This window comes from Phyllobates terribilis, unplaced genomic scaffold (genome assembly GCF_046119375.1).
Source record: "Phyllobates terribilis strain yellow unplaced genomic scaffold, ASM4611937v1 Scaffold_9__5_contigs__length_417890890, whole genome shotgun sequence".
In the NCBI taxonomy this organism is placed as follows: domain Eukaryota; kingdom Metazoa; phylum Chordata; class Amphibia; order Anura; family Dendrobatidae; genus Phyllobates; species Phyllobates terribilis.
In genome coordinates this window covers 83,904,380-83,919,564 of record NW_027362769.1, presented here as the reverse complement: position 1 = coordinate 83,919,564, position 15,185 = coordinate 83,904,380, and the positions used below count along the sequence as shown (strand labels likewise).

The following is a 15,185-nucleotide window of genomic DNA, read 5'->3' as shown; positions in this document are numbered from 1 at the left end:
GGGCACTTAGCCTAAAGCTCATCTCACTGTCCAGTCAGCAGATCGTCGTGTGAAGAAGTAGCTGAAGCATCCCTCCACCCTCCCAATATCAAAAAAGAAAAAAAAAGTTTTTTATTTTGAAAACATAGACCCTACACTTTTAGACCACAGGTTGAACAGATCCTGAATTCAAGGTTTTCAAATTGACAGTTTATGTAGTTTTTTTTTTTTTGTTTTTACGTATGATCCCATTGAGAGCCCAGCTTGATTTTTGGTACAGACGTGGCTAGGAGCATAGGAGCCACGTGATTTTTTTTTTGCAAATTTAATAATGTTTTTTCAGAAATGCTTTTTGAAATTTTGTGTTTGATTCCGCATGGATAAAATATTGACAAAGATAATCTTGTGACATATCTGTTGAAAGCCTGTACTGTTCTGAGTTGAATGACGTTTTCCCCATTTCTCCATCTTGTTTCTTGCCTGAGTTACGAGGAGAAACGTAAAGGCATGCAACATAGAAATTTGCCTTTTTTCACAACTTTGAAAATTAATTAAAATAAATAAATAAAAAAACTGAAAATTCAAATTTTTTTCTTCACATTTTGCATCTAACAGAGTATTACCAAAGAACAAATTCTCAAAAGAATTAAACCTATAGTGATAATATTTATTGGTTCACTTGACATGGAAATAGGATATACATTGGTTATACTATGTAAATTAGGGCATTATGACAACTGTCCACAGGTCAGCATTCCAGACCATTGTGATGTTGTAAGTGTCTATAAAATGTATCCGCACAGATACTCTTCAACCAGTATTGGTTTACACGGAGACTGTGAAATGGAAAATAATTTTCATTGGGGTCATATTGATCACATTGGAGGAGCTGGGGATAACGGTAAGTGGGAAAAAAAATCTAGATGAATAGATATCATATGTATGACTTGGTCTTCTTGGACCTCAAAGCAACATTTGTAACAGAGTCTTTACTTAGGATGTGCTATTTATAATACTGATGACTATTTGGCAGAGAAGCCTATGGACCCCACATAGACCCCGCTGCCAAAGTGTGACCTTTGGAGCCTGGATGTATGTATGAGACTTGTATCCTATTAAAAACTCTCATCATCCTATAGATCCCTGCAGATGGGCACTATAGAAGCAGGGAGTATAGTATTCATTGCAATGGTGACCAATTTCTTTATAACTGTTATAGTTCATTATAAAATCAGTGGAGCGCTGAACGTAAAATATCAAGCTGCGGCAGTGTCACTATATGGGGGTCACTTGTGGTAGTGACCCTGCTTTTATTACACAGATATTCACTCACATTTATTGCAGTAGATGAAATATCTTAAAGGAAAACATCTACTCCATCAGTCTGGGTTTACACAGGTATTTTACATTCAGAAATTAGGCAATTATTCCAAAAAGAAACACCCCAACTAGAGAATTTTAGTCTAAATCTTGCATTTAGTTCTGTGTTTCCCCAGAATTCTTTCCTACAGAAAAACACAATAGGATGTGGCATGTAAAATCCATCAGGAAGTAGTGAATAATCATAATATAGAAACACACAAATCTTCAAAAATAAAATTACATGAACATTTCACTATTCTGCAAATCTACAGGCAGTAAAACAGGAAAAGAAAATTGGGACAATGTTATAAAATATTCCAGAATTCTACATTCTAGAGCTTTGTGGTGTCATCAGAATATGGAGGATGATCATTAGTTGCTGGGGATGACATCTACTCCCAAAATATTTTACTGATGACTTTTAATGACAATAAAATAAAATATATGAGGAAAATCTATAAGTAATCTCTGATGCTTGGAAATGCTCCTTTTACAAGCAGGGACAGCGGGATAATCACAGGAGCAGCTACAAATGTACAGGATGATATCTGCAGTACAGCAATCAATTCACATCACATATTACATACACACTGGAGAAAATAACAGCTTTATTATATATAATGGAGTCTTATGTGAACGATACACTGACATCAGGTGATTTTTAGCAGATCCTCACCTGAAGTCTGACTATATAATGAAAACCATTTTCACCTCCTTATGTACATTCACCTATGATTGATTTGTCATTTCTCTGCAGGGTTTAACAACTGGCAGGGTGAAGTGCAGCAAAGAGCGGAGGATGGACGAGGAGGTAAGTCATCATTTATGTGGACAAACGGTGGATTTCAAATAAAATGATGATTGGCTCTATTCACGTGTCATGGCTTCTCTTCAACCCTTTTCATACATACCTAAACTATCAATAACAGGTCACATTGAGCAGTTTGGTGTCCATTAAGGTTCTTTTTGGCTTCGTGTAGTTCTGTAGAGTGTGGTGTTCTTACTTTTATAAAATATTAGAAAATTGATACAATATAATATATATATTATCAGCTGCTGGTAATTTGACATTTGTTCCACCAATGATCCTGCTTGCTCTTACAGTGTAATATTTTATTGTGTCATCATATGTGATCACATTGCTCTTCTGCTGCAGATTATAGAATAATGTGGGATGCGGTGGAGGAGGTAGTAGATGAAAACATCAGAAATGGAGACACGAGGGAGAGAAGACCGTGGAGGCCACGTGTGGGTAAGTCATGATTTTTTACATTATAATGTTAGATGCTTAGAATAAGGAACACTCAGTTTTCATTATAAATGGATTTTTTTGTAGGGGGCTGCAGTTTATCACAACTTTTGTTTCAGTGTTCTTCCGTCAAATATTCATATAAATTTTGTAGCAAATTGGTTTTGACCAAAAATTTTAGACTTTTGGGGATTCTATGCTACTTTTGCAGATTTTGGAATGTGTCTGGAAAAACGACATGGTTAGTAAGACAGATTGGTCTAAGCCAGATTTATGAATTGTAATGCTTTAAACAGATGCAAACGAGTGGAAATTCTCACACCATCTAAGGAAAAGGATAAAAATTGGAAAAATATCTATAGACAGTTGTGTTATATTCAAAAATGCATCAAATTAATCAAACATCATGCAACATTTTCATAAATTTGATGCAAGTAACGACAATGCAGCCTTTATTAAAACTGGTTTAAAAAAACCCTCTCATGATAAATCTCACTAAGGGTACATTCACACTGTGTTTGAGGCCTTCATGTTCGGGGCTTTCCAAATGTATACCTGTGACAGTATGCCATTTTATACAGTGAGAGAGAATCAAAGAATGTGAAAACAAAAGTATACTGCATGGTATATGTGTTTAACAGAATGCCTTCATATAAGATAATTTAGTCACCAACACTACCAGTTTACCCTAAAAATAGAAATAAAATATATATGACCAGAAAAAGACAATTTTTGTGGCCACTGTTGGGTGAATGGAGGCTTATAAATACATAAACATACTCTGCTATCCACCTAAGTGAGGAAATAAGCAAAAAGACTTTGCTGTACGGCACTAACAATTTATTATTAATCCAGATTAGACAATTACCATATTGGTAGAAAATACTTATCATTCTGAACTCTGGTTTAAAGTTTTAGAATAGATGTTCATATGTGAATTTATAATGAAATATTGTACATAAACATTCTTGTTATTTGTTCTATCAGATTTAGAAGAACTTAAGAGGGCCTGGATGGAGTTTGAGGCCCAGGAGTGCACTGGAGGCCCCTGTAAGTACTGTGCCACATCGCTATTATTCTGGAAACCCTGATGGCAAATTATCTTCTTAATTACACAATGTTCACTCAGCTTTTCCTATATATCCCAAACTTATTGATGGAGAGTGATCATTCACATCAGGCCCCCTGTCTGTTCCCCTTTTTTCATGACCTGTTTGGTTGCACCATTGCTCAGACACTTGTAGCACATAAAATCAATGTGCTTTGCTGCCTACAATGATCTTATTAGTAGAAGGATATTATACGCAATGAAGTAAAGTGTTTTGTTTAACTTTTATGCAACTCTAAAGTTAAAAAACAAAATAAAATCTAAAGCGTATCCCCATTCCTAAGTCGAGTTTGAAAAGTCCTTGGTCTTAAAGGTCATGGATAGGGAACCAAATGATTATGCTCCTAATTCCTCGTGTAATTAAGATGTATAATATACAGTTTAGTATAGCATACAGCATATATACATTTGGAATCTGTATAACCATGTATATCTTGAAACAGCAGCAAGCAAGAGGAAACGGAAATCAGAAGAAGCTGAGGGAGGCGAGACATCAGACCAAGCTAAGAAGAAGAAAACATCTAGGAAAAAGAGGAGGAAAAGCATCAAGAAAAGGAAGCAATGAGGGAATGAAGCTGTGTACCCAACGTTCTGTACACTCGGAGGCTGTGTAGTGTACCCTATGTGCTCTACACAATATAGTGGGCTACTTTGTGGGAGTTGGGGATTGGGGTATAATGCCTTATATTTTAAAATTTCAATAAAAACTCTTGATTAAAAAAATAAGTAAATGGCTAATGTTTTAACTTGATCATTTTGTACAGATGATATAATTATCCAAATGACCCTTCACAGTAAAAAGATTCCCCACCCCTGTTTCTAAACCATTCTTTCACCCCAATTTTCTATTTTTTCCCAAAGGGTCAAAAGACTGGATTTCCAATAGAGCTTTGTCTGATGGACCCAGACATCGGGTCATCTTGACACACAGGCCTTGGGATCATAAATGCATGTGGGTGTCTGCTCATGTCATATCCTGTTATCACTCACAAAGCTGCGGCCATTGCATTAACTTAGTTTCTTCATATTTATGATTTTTATACCGATTCCCTTAAAGAATTTTTCATTTCTGTTAATTAATAGGACCCAATTCATCAAGGGTTCAGCTAAAATAACTCCATAAACTAGTTAAATTTTTTTTTTAGACCTTTTTATAACTTTTATAGATTTTATTAAAACAAAACTTATAGGTACATTACACATACCTTCATTCTAGGTACATTAACCGCTCAGTGATATATGCATTTCTTTGGAAAACCAGTGTTACCAGGAGACACTTTTCAACAACACAATGCTAGGCCACTTTTTGCTCATGCTACTGTGATCAGCCTGCATGGCCTAAACGTGCTACCATGGCCTGCAACATCCTAGGGATTTGTCTCCCATCAAGCACTTTTGGAACATGCTTGAACGGCAATTGGAAAGAGCTGCCAGCAGAGGACTTTGATGATGTGCATGACCTAGTGTATTCATCACAGCAGAACATTCCTGAGACAACCATTAATAACCTCAGTGATAGCATGCTATGGTGTGAAGTGCTTTATTTCTGCTCTTGGCACTCACTTATTACTGAATAAATAGAGTAAGTTTTGAAAATTAATTTTACATCATTTTCATATGATTAACATATCCATTGATCCTGTCATTTTCTTAATGCCACAACTTTAACTTTTTGGTGTTTCAATGCGGATTTATTTATTTATTTTACTCACTTTTATAGTGCCATTAATTCCACAGCGCTTTACAGACATTATTGGCACTGTCCGCATTGGGGTTCACAATGTAAAAATACATTAATGTAACTTTGACCATATACAAGTCAGAAGAGACTACAACAGCATATCTGGCTGTTACGGATCCGGGTGGTGGAACTTCTGTGCCATGGTGCAAGGAGGGACCCAGAGGGGCGTAACTAAGTATCAACTCAGACCGACCCTGGTCGTACGGCGGCTAACAACTCCGTGACCAGGGAGGGACCGAGCAGAGGGACCAGGTGCTACTCTGGGGACGACCTTGTAAGAGAGCAGGTGGCTCCCACGGGTCAGCAGACTGGGACTGACCGGTATAGCGGATGGACACAACAAGCAGGCAGCAGTCTCTGGGTTAGTTGACGGGTGGTCACGGCACGTGACGGCAGAGCAGGAAGAAGTCTCTAAGTTAGCAGACGGGTGGTCACAGAACTTGACGGCAGAACAGGCAGAAGTCTCTAGGTTAGCAGGTAACAGGCAAGTGTTCCCAGGTGAGTGGGCTAACAGGCACGGCAGGTAGCAGGCAGGTAACTGGCAGGTGCTTCCTGGTAAGCGGGCGGACTTGCCCATAGACAGACTGGCGGGTTGAACAGAAGACAGACTGTCGGGCTGGAGATTAGTCAGGCTGACGGACTGGAACAGTAGACAGGCTGGCAACTGGACCTGAGGGCTGAAGCAGAGGTAAATATACTTGTGCATCAACTTTGCTCGGGCACCTCCATTTTGGAGGAGGTGCCTTATATATGGGAGGTCCTCCGGCTATTGGCCGGGGACTCCTTAGGACGGCGCGCGCGGCCCCTTTAAGAGAGAGGGAGCGCGCGCGCCCTAAGCACAGTGCCCGGGAAGCTGCGCGCGCCGGCATCAGCAGGAAGAGGAGCGCAGGACGACGCCGCGCGGGGAGCGGGGAGGTGAGAGGGACGGCGTTTCTGCCTGGCAGGGTGCAGAGACGCCGATGCTACACTGGCATTCATGTAATCAGAACAAATCCAGAAGTAAAAATATTTATTAAACAATTGGACTTGAAATTGAAAACTATTTTTTTCTACACATTAGCTTTTTTGGAAAATTTATGGAAAAACTAAAAATACATATATCATTAGAAAAAGTTAAATAAAAGGCATAGCAAAATTGTTAAATTTGATTTACTATATAGTCATTAGGGCCCTCAATGCAGGCAAGGGAAAGGGGTTAAAAAGTTTAATACATTTTGATACATCAGGTTTTTATAGGACTAGTCAACATTTGATAATCTAATTATAACAAAATTAAATATTATGAAGTAAAAGCATTGTAATGGTTATGGATATGTAAGAGGAAAAACATCTTGGCTTATATTATGACTTTTCACTTTAATTTGTAATGGAAAAGAAGCTTCAACTGCAATCCTCATTACAATATCCATGCATACAGTTTAACTTTCCTTCCTTAAAATATTGAAATGTTAATCAATTTGTCACGATTCCTCCCCTCAGCATGTCATGGGCAGAGTGAGTTATAGCTTAGTCTTCCAATCGGGTTCAGGGGCGTGCTGGGCTGTCAGTGTGTTGATTGATAGCTCAGTTGTCCAATCAGAGACTGGGAGGTGCGGGACTTATTGCAGGTGCTGCGTGTTTATAATTAATTCCTTGCTACTTATCTGAGCTCTCAGCCCAGACCTCTGCCAGTCGTAGTATTCGCAGTGTGGTGCTATTTGCGTGGTATTCTGTACTCTGTTCATTGATTTATTTCTTCCTGACTTTGGACCTAGTTCTGACTATTCGCTTACTCAACTCCATTGCTCTGATCCGCTTTTCTCCTGGTATTCTGACTTTGGACCGTGACCTGACTGTCTTTTTCTTTTCCTTTTTGTTTGTGACGTGCTCTCTTGGTATCTGACCTCGGAACGTTTGACAGTCCAGCTTCACTGCTTGTCCGTGAATGGTGACTAACTTTACAGTACGATTGGCCCTATTTTTTTTTTCCTGCCACCGATGGATCCAATATAACACCAGTACCATCATCAGCACATGAATAAATCACTAGAACTAACATCAGTAGATAAATGCATCACCAGAACCACTATCAGTACAATAATGCATCACCAGAACCTCCATCAATACATTAATACATCACAAAAACCACTGTCAGTAGATAAATACAACACCAATACCATCATCAGTACATGAATACGCTACCAGAACCATCATCAGCACATGAATACATCACCAGAACTAACATCAGTAGATAAATACATCATCAGAGCCATCATCAGTACATGAATACATCTGCAGAACCATCATCAGTACATGAATACATCACCAGAATCACCATAAGCACATGAATACATCACCAAGCTTAGTACAGAAGTCAATTCTAATATCAAGTCAGGCCCATATGCATTTGTACCTCATGAACCTACAACTCCCAGTATGTCCTTAAAGGACTCAAAAGTGATAAGTCTGCATTCACTCTGTGTGACTGCAGACTTATGAATGCCCCTAGCACACATGCACTGTGCGCTGCAGGGATTCGCCGGTTTCAGACCTGGTAACGGAGGGTATGTACGAGTTATACATGTCCCTGGCCAGTCGGCGCCGCCTTGCTCCATACACTTGTATTGAGCGAGGCCACGCCCCGTCTAGTGATGCGGACGGCCAGTGGGCGCCTCCTAATAGAAGGCGCGGCCTCGCTCAATACAAGTGTAAGGAGAGTGAGGCTACTCACACTGGCCGGGGGTATGTATAACTCATACATATCCTCCGGTTCCTGGTCTGAAACCAGTGAATCTCCACAGCACACAGTGCGTGCACTGGGGTGATTCATAAGTCTGCAGTCACACAGAACGACTGCAGACTTATCACTTTTGACCGGACAACCCCTTTAACAATATTTAGGAGATGCTGGAAGTTATCAGTCATTATCAGACTGTGGACCATACAGGAACCACAGTACTGATGAGTCGTAGTTAGTATCAACAAGTAAACATTTACATCCAGCTACCTTTTAGGTGACATTTTCTCTGAGTAGTTTATTTTCGTCTCCATCTTGTCCAGATGCCATGGTGACTTTTCACATCCAGTCATCCATCCACATCCTCCGATCTTCTCCAGCACATGCCGACACGGTAAGTGTTATTAAAATGCCCTCTGTATAAAAATATTTGTCCATACTATGCCCTAAATAAGCCTCTAATGGTATATGGCCTCCACACTGTCCACCTTAATGATCTATAACCATCCCACTGTCTGCCATTATCAAATATAACTGCCACACCGTCCGCCCTTTTGAACCACAGCCTTTACCACGCCTGTCCCCTCTCCACTGTTTTCCCTAAAGGCCCCGTCTCACATAGCGATATCGCTAGCGAGATCGCTGCTGTGTCACGGTTTTGGTGACGCAACAGCGACCTCACCAGCGATGTCGCTATGTGTGACACTTTGCAGCGATCAGGCCCCTGCTGTGAGGTCACTGATCGCTGGAAAGTGTCCTGGACCATTTTTTGGTCGTTGTCCTCCCGCTGGCCAGCACACATCGCTGTGTGTGACCAGCGGGACCAACGATCAGGCTGGTATCCATGGTAAACATCGGGTTACTAGGGGCACGCGCGCACTTAGTAACCCGCTGTTTACCATGGATACCACTCTGCTACGGTGCACGGGAGGTTACCGCTCACGGTAGCAGAGTCGTATCCATGATAAACATCGGGTTACTAAGTACGCGTATGCCCCTAGTAACCCGATGTTTATCATGGATAAGGCTCTGCTAAGGTGAACGGTAACCTCCCGCGCACCGTAGCAGAGTGGTATCCATGGTAAACATCGGGTTACTAGGGGCACACGCGCACTTAGTAACCCGATGTTTATCATGGTTACGAGCCTGCTCCTGCTTCAGTAGCAGGCTGGTAACCGGGAGCAGGACATCGTGGAAAGATTCTTCATACTGTGCCCCCATTTCATGCTGCCCCCTTTCCATATCCATTCTGAGCTCTTTTTTTCACACTATGCCCTCGTACTGCCCACCATGTTGTCCTCTCCAAACTGTACCCCCTCCTCACACTATCCCATTTTAGCAAACTATTCACCACAAATATTTTTTGGCAAAACTTGAAAAATCTAAACAACTCTAGTCTTGAATATATCATTGAATAATTTTAAATGATCATCCAATGGCTACTTTATATGAGTGGTATGAGTTGACTAACAGATAAAATGTGAAGCGAATCATCACTATACAGATATGTATGGATTGTGGTGAGGCATGCTGGAGGATAAAGCATGGTGTATATGGAGCCACAATGTATCATCACCCGCCTTCCCCATAAGTGGTCGACAACTACTTTTAAGGCACAGTGCAAAGCTCAGAAGGGATGCGCCATATTGTAGTTCAGATTTTGCTGGAATGGTTTGAGGGTGCCATGTCATATTGGCGGAGCCCCTGAGGTGCCAGAACAGAGGAACTCCCCATTAGTGACTTATTTTAATTACCAACCCACCAATGAATTCATCTAGGGGTGCAGTGAGCATGTTGACACCACATGTGCCTCACAGAATTTTATACCATGGGGCGGTGAAGAAAGAATAATTACATTTTTACCACTAAAATGTTTGTAGCCCCAAATTTTTATTTTTTCTAAGTGCTAATAGGGAAAAATGGAACTCACAGTTTTGTGCAATTTCTGAACACGCCAATACCCTAAATGTAATCGGGAAGGAGCGCCATATTAATGTAAATGTTACTATTCTGATGTACGGGTGCCATGACCCACTGGGAGAACCCCTGAGGTGCCAGAACAGCAGAAACCCCCATAATTGACCCCATTTTACAAACTACGCCTCTCAATGAATTCATCTAGGGGTACAGTGATCATGTTGACACCACAGGTGGGTCACAGAATTTATTACCATTGGGCTGTAAAGAAAAAAATAATTACATTTTTACTACAAAAATTTAGTTTTAGCCCCAAATTTTACATTTTCGAGGAAATTGGTAAAAAATGGCATCAACATTTGTCACACAATTTCTGCTGAACTTGAAAATACCCCATATGTGGCTGTATAGTACTGTTTAGCCACACGGTGAGACTTGGGAGGGATGGAGAGCTATTCGACACCCGGAGCACAGATTTTCCTAGAATAGTTTGCTGACAAAATATACAGAGCCCCTAAGTACTAGAAGATCAGAATTCCCCACTCAAGTGACCCAATTTTGGAAATTATACCCCTTGGGATTTTATCTACAAGTGTAGTGATGATTTGATTCCATGGGTGTTTTCCAGAAACTAGCAGCAATGGATGTTGCTGATTGAAAATTACAAATCTGCCGTTGTAGTGCCCATACATTATGCACAGCTCATGCTTCCGGAGACATGGACCCGTAAATTAGTCATGCTCTCATTGCTATAGAAATGCCAAATATGTGGACGCAAAATTTAGTTTAGGCACATTGGGGCTCAGAAGGGAGGGGACATTTCGATTTGGCAGTGCAGAATTCCCTGGATTTCTTTTGGGGAACGAGGAGCCATTCCACTTTTCTAGAGCCTTTGTGTTACCAGAAATGTGGAAAGCCCTATATTTCCATTGACATGACGGACCTGAGTGGGGGCTTTATTAGCAGATTGAGTTGACTCTTATATTGGGAACATTTTATATAACATTTTGGATCACATGTATCCTGTGTTACGTATCCGGGTGGTGGAACCTCTGTGCTGCGGTGCAAGGAGGGACCCAGAGGGCCGTAACTAAGTATCAACTCTGACCGACCTAGGTTGTACGGCGGCTAACGACTCTGTGACCAGGGAGGTACCGAGCAGCGGGACCAGGTGCTACTCTGGGGATGACCTTGTAAGAGAGCAGGTGACTCCCATGGGTCAGATGGCTGAGACTGACCGATACTGCAGATGGGCACAGCAGGAAGGATGACGAGAGATCCGGGTAGATGAACTAGCAGAGACAGAAGGCGACAGGCGGCAGCCTCTAGGTAGGCTGTCAGGTGGTCATGGCAAGTGAAGGGAAAGAGCCTCCAGGTAGGCTGATAGGTGGTCACAGCAAGTGACAGACAGGAGCCTCTAGATAGGCTGTCAGGTGGTCACGGCAAGTGACAGGCAGGAGCCTCCAGGTAGGCTGTCAGGTGGTCACGGCAAGTGACAGGTAGGAGTCTCTAGGTAGGCTGACAGGTGGTCACGGCAAGTGACAGGCGGGAGCCTCTAGGCAGGCTGTCAGGTGGTCACAGCAAGTGACAGGCAGGAGCCTCCAGGTAGGCTGACAGGTAACAGGCAGGTGCTTCCAGGTAAACAGGTGGGCAAAGCCCATAGACAGACTGGCGGACTGAACAGAAGACAGACTGTCGGGCTGGACGGTAGTCAGGCTGGCGAACAGGACTGATAGTCAGGCTGGCGGACAGAACTATAAGTCAGGCTGGCGGGCAGGACTAGTAGTCAGGCTAGCAGCGGGACCTGAGGGCTGAAGCAGAGGTAAGTACACTGTGCATCAACTATTGCTCGGGCACCTCCATATTGGAGGAGGTGCTTTATATATGGGTGGACCTCTGGCAATTGGCCGGGGACTCCTTAGGGCGGCGCGTGGCCCCTTTAAGAGGGAGGGAGCGCAGTGCCCCAGAAGCTGCGCGCGCTGGCAGAAGCAGGAAGAGGAGCGCTGGAGGACGCCGAGCAAGGAGCGCGGCGGTGAGAGGGACGGCGTCTCTGCCTGGCAGGGGGCAGAGACGCCGATGCTACAGTACCCCGCCCTTTACGCCCCCTCTTTTTTAGGCCAGAAAGAATTTTTTCAAGGAGAAGCAGGGCATGAATGTTCTCCCTGGGTTCCCAAGTTCTCTCCTCAGGGCCAAACCCCTTCCAATCCACCAGAAAAAAAGTTTTTCCTCTTACCCTTTTGGTGGCCAGAATGTTCTCTACCTCAAAAACGTCCTCAGCGGAAACCGGAGCAGGGGGAGTACCTGGATTGTTGGAAAAATAATTAAACACAACTGGTTTGAGGAGAGATACGTGGAAGAAGTTGGGAATCCGTAAGGTGGCCGGGAGTTTTAACTTGTAGGCCACTGGGTTGATTTGTTTGAGGACTTCAAATGGACCGATGAACCGAGGACCCAACTTGTAGGAGGGTATTTTGAGCCGAACATGTTTGGAGGAAAGCCAAACCTTGTTTCCCGGACGGAATTGAGGCAGATCCAGACGTCTCTTGTCAGCATATCTCTTCATCCATTCGGAGGACTGAAGAAGTGCGAACCTAGTATTTTCCCAAATGATGGAAAATTCGCTGACCAGAGACTCCGCGGCAGGGTTGTCCACAGAAGCGGAGACGGGAAATGGAATCCGGGGATGTTGACCATAGACTACAAAGAACAGGGACTTGGAAGTCGATTCGCTCACATGGTTGTTGTAGGAGAATTCGGCCCATGGTAGGAGGTCCACCCAATCGGTATGGTGAGCATTAACAAAGTGCCGGAGGTAGCTGGTAAGGATCTGTTTGATAAGCTCCTCTTGGGCATTGGACTGTGGATGGTAAGCGGAGGAGAAATCCAGGGTGACATCCAGCAGCTTACACGTAGCTCTCCAGAAGCGTGAGGTGAACTGAACCCCTCGATCCGACACAATGTGGAGGGGTAGGCCATGGAGACGGAAAATGTGAAGGAAGAAGTCCTTAGCCAGCTCTGATGCAGACGGGAGACCAGGCAGAGGGATGAAGTGGGCCATTTTAGAAAAGCGGTCGGCGACCACCCAAATGACTGTACAGCCGGCAGAAACAGGGAGATCTGCAATAAAGTCCATAGCAATGTGTTGCCAAGGGGCAGCAGGTACGGGAAGAGGCAGGAGGTGACCGGCTGGAAGATGTCTGGGAACTTTAAATTATTCGGAAGAAAAAGACTCAAGATATATAACCATGCAAACCCAATGTTGGAAAAGTGAAAAAAATCTTTATTACATGATTACATTTAGACAACAAAAGAAAAATTTTTTAAAAGCATTTAAAACAGACAAAAACATGTGCAATCTTCATATGGGGGAATTCATGATAATATGTATAAAAATAGCAATAAACCCCACTATGTTATTTGCCACAGGTATATTTTACATCACTTATATAACATTCGATTAATGTAGACCAACTAAGCAACCCTGGCTATAAATAGCACAGCATAACCAGTCAAAATATGTGTTTATGAGAAAGCAAACCCCCCTAAATAATATAAGTGAATCAAGGAATGAGTAGGAGAGATGGTCTATTGGCAATGGGGGCCCATATTTTAGAGGTATTGGCCAGATTGTGTCACCAAAGTCATATATGACGCGGCACAGTTGATCCACATATAAATAACAAGCCAGGCATTCCTGAGTGGTCAAGTCAAGAAAATAAGTAAATAAAAAATATATGGAAGAATAATTACCTGCTGGCACCAGAGACCCTACGCGTTACGCTGCTCAGACGCAGCTTTGTCAGGGGTATGTTGTCTAAGAGCACATGTGTGTGTTATATAGTTGATCCCAAATGGTGTGACTAGTTTCAGGTGAGTGTTTGTCTCCCTATGGTGTGTAGACAGGCCTGTTCTCTTCAGAATGTGTTCCACCCAGTCCACGTGGAACGCAAACGGAAATGGGTTAAACGTCATATCCGGTCCAAAGCAGAGGGCGCCAAATACAGCCCTGAAGCTATTATTGTCAAAGGTGCGTCCCACCCGTACCATACGGTGGAATGGGGGTGGAAGTAAAGTAAACGTCATATCCAGTCAGAAGGGTAAACACGCAGAGCAATGAACTATGCACGTAGTCATAATAAAGAAGAGGCTTGCGTTCCACGATGGAACGCAAAAACCCCAGGAGCAGCGCGTCCGCTGCAGAGAATAATAGTGATCACACAAGAAAGTGCTAGCATTAATCAAAAAAACAAAAAAAAAGAAAGAAAGAATTGCAGTCCAAACCAGGAATACTAAGAAGTCAGTATATGATCTGAGGACAATCACCAAACATGCATAGATACAAAGATAGATACAAAGATGCATCACATAACAGAATAAAGACCTGGACATATAAGACTCACTAACCAGACAGACATAAAACAAAAAAAAAAAAAAAAATCCCATTTAAAATAAAACTCTCTCCTTTCCCTCTTTTTCCTTTTTTCTCTTCCTTTCTTTCTCCCTTCCCTTCCTTCTCCTTTCCCTTCCCCTTCTTTTCCTTTGTTGTGGGCACAAGACGAACAGGCCGAGACGAAGTCTACCACATCCTTGCGCAGGGTGGGCCACCAGTAATGCCGGGTAATGAGCAGGAAAGTTCTCTTCTGACCGGCATGGCCGGCTAGTTTAGATTAATGACCCCAGTGAAGAATCTTCTCCCGATCTGGAACTGCTACAAAAGTCTTACCGGGTGGGAGACGAGTCAGATCTAAGGGGGCCATACTCATCACTTTGGAAGGGTCGATGATGTGCATAGGCTCCTCCTCTAGATCGGAGGACAGGAAGGATCGGGACAAGGCGTCAGCTTTAACATTCTTGTCCGCCGGGTGGAAATGTAGGATAAAGTCGAAGCGAGCGAAGAACAAAGACCACCGGGCCTGACGCGGATTGAGTCTTTTGGCATTCTGGAGATATGCAAGGTTTTTGTGATCAGTATAGATCAGGGTTCCCCAACTCCAGTCCTCAAGGCCCACCAACAGGTCATGTTTTCAGGATTTCCTTAGTATTACACAGGTGATAATTCCATCACCTGCACAGGCAATAATTCCATCACCTGTGCAATACTAAGGAAATCCTG

General features: G+C 42.8%; 1 long non-coding RNA gene across 1 annotated transcript; it reads left to right on the top strand.

The window, feature by feature from the left end:
• Positions 1 to 1,885: 1,885 nt before the first annotated feature.
• Positions 1,886 to 2,593, top strand: LOC141160836 (uncharacterized). Its single transcript, XR_012250537.1, has 3 exons — positions 1,886 to 1,995; positions 2,099 to 2,152; positions 2,498 to 2,593. It is a non-coding gene; the product is annotated as an uncharacterized lncRNA (long non-coding RNA).
• Positions 2,594 to 15,185: the final 12,592 nt, after the last annotated feature.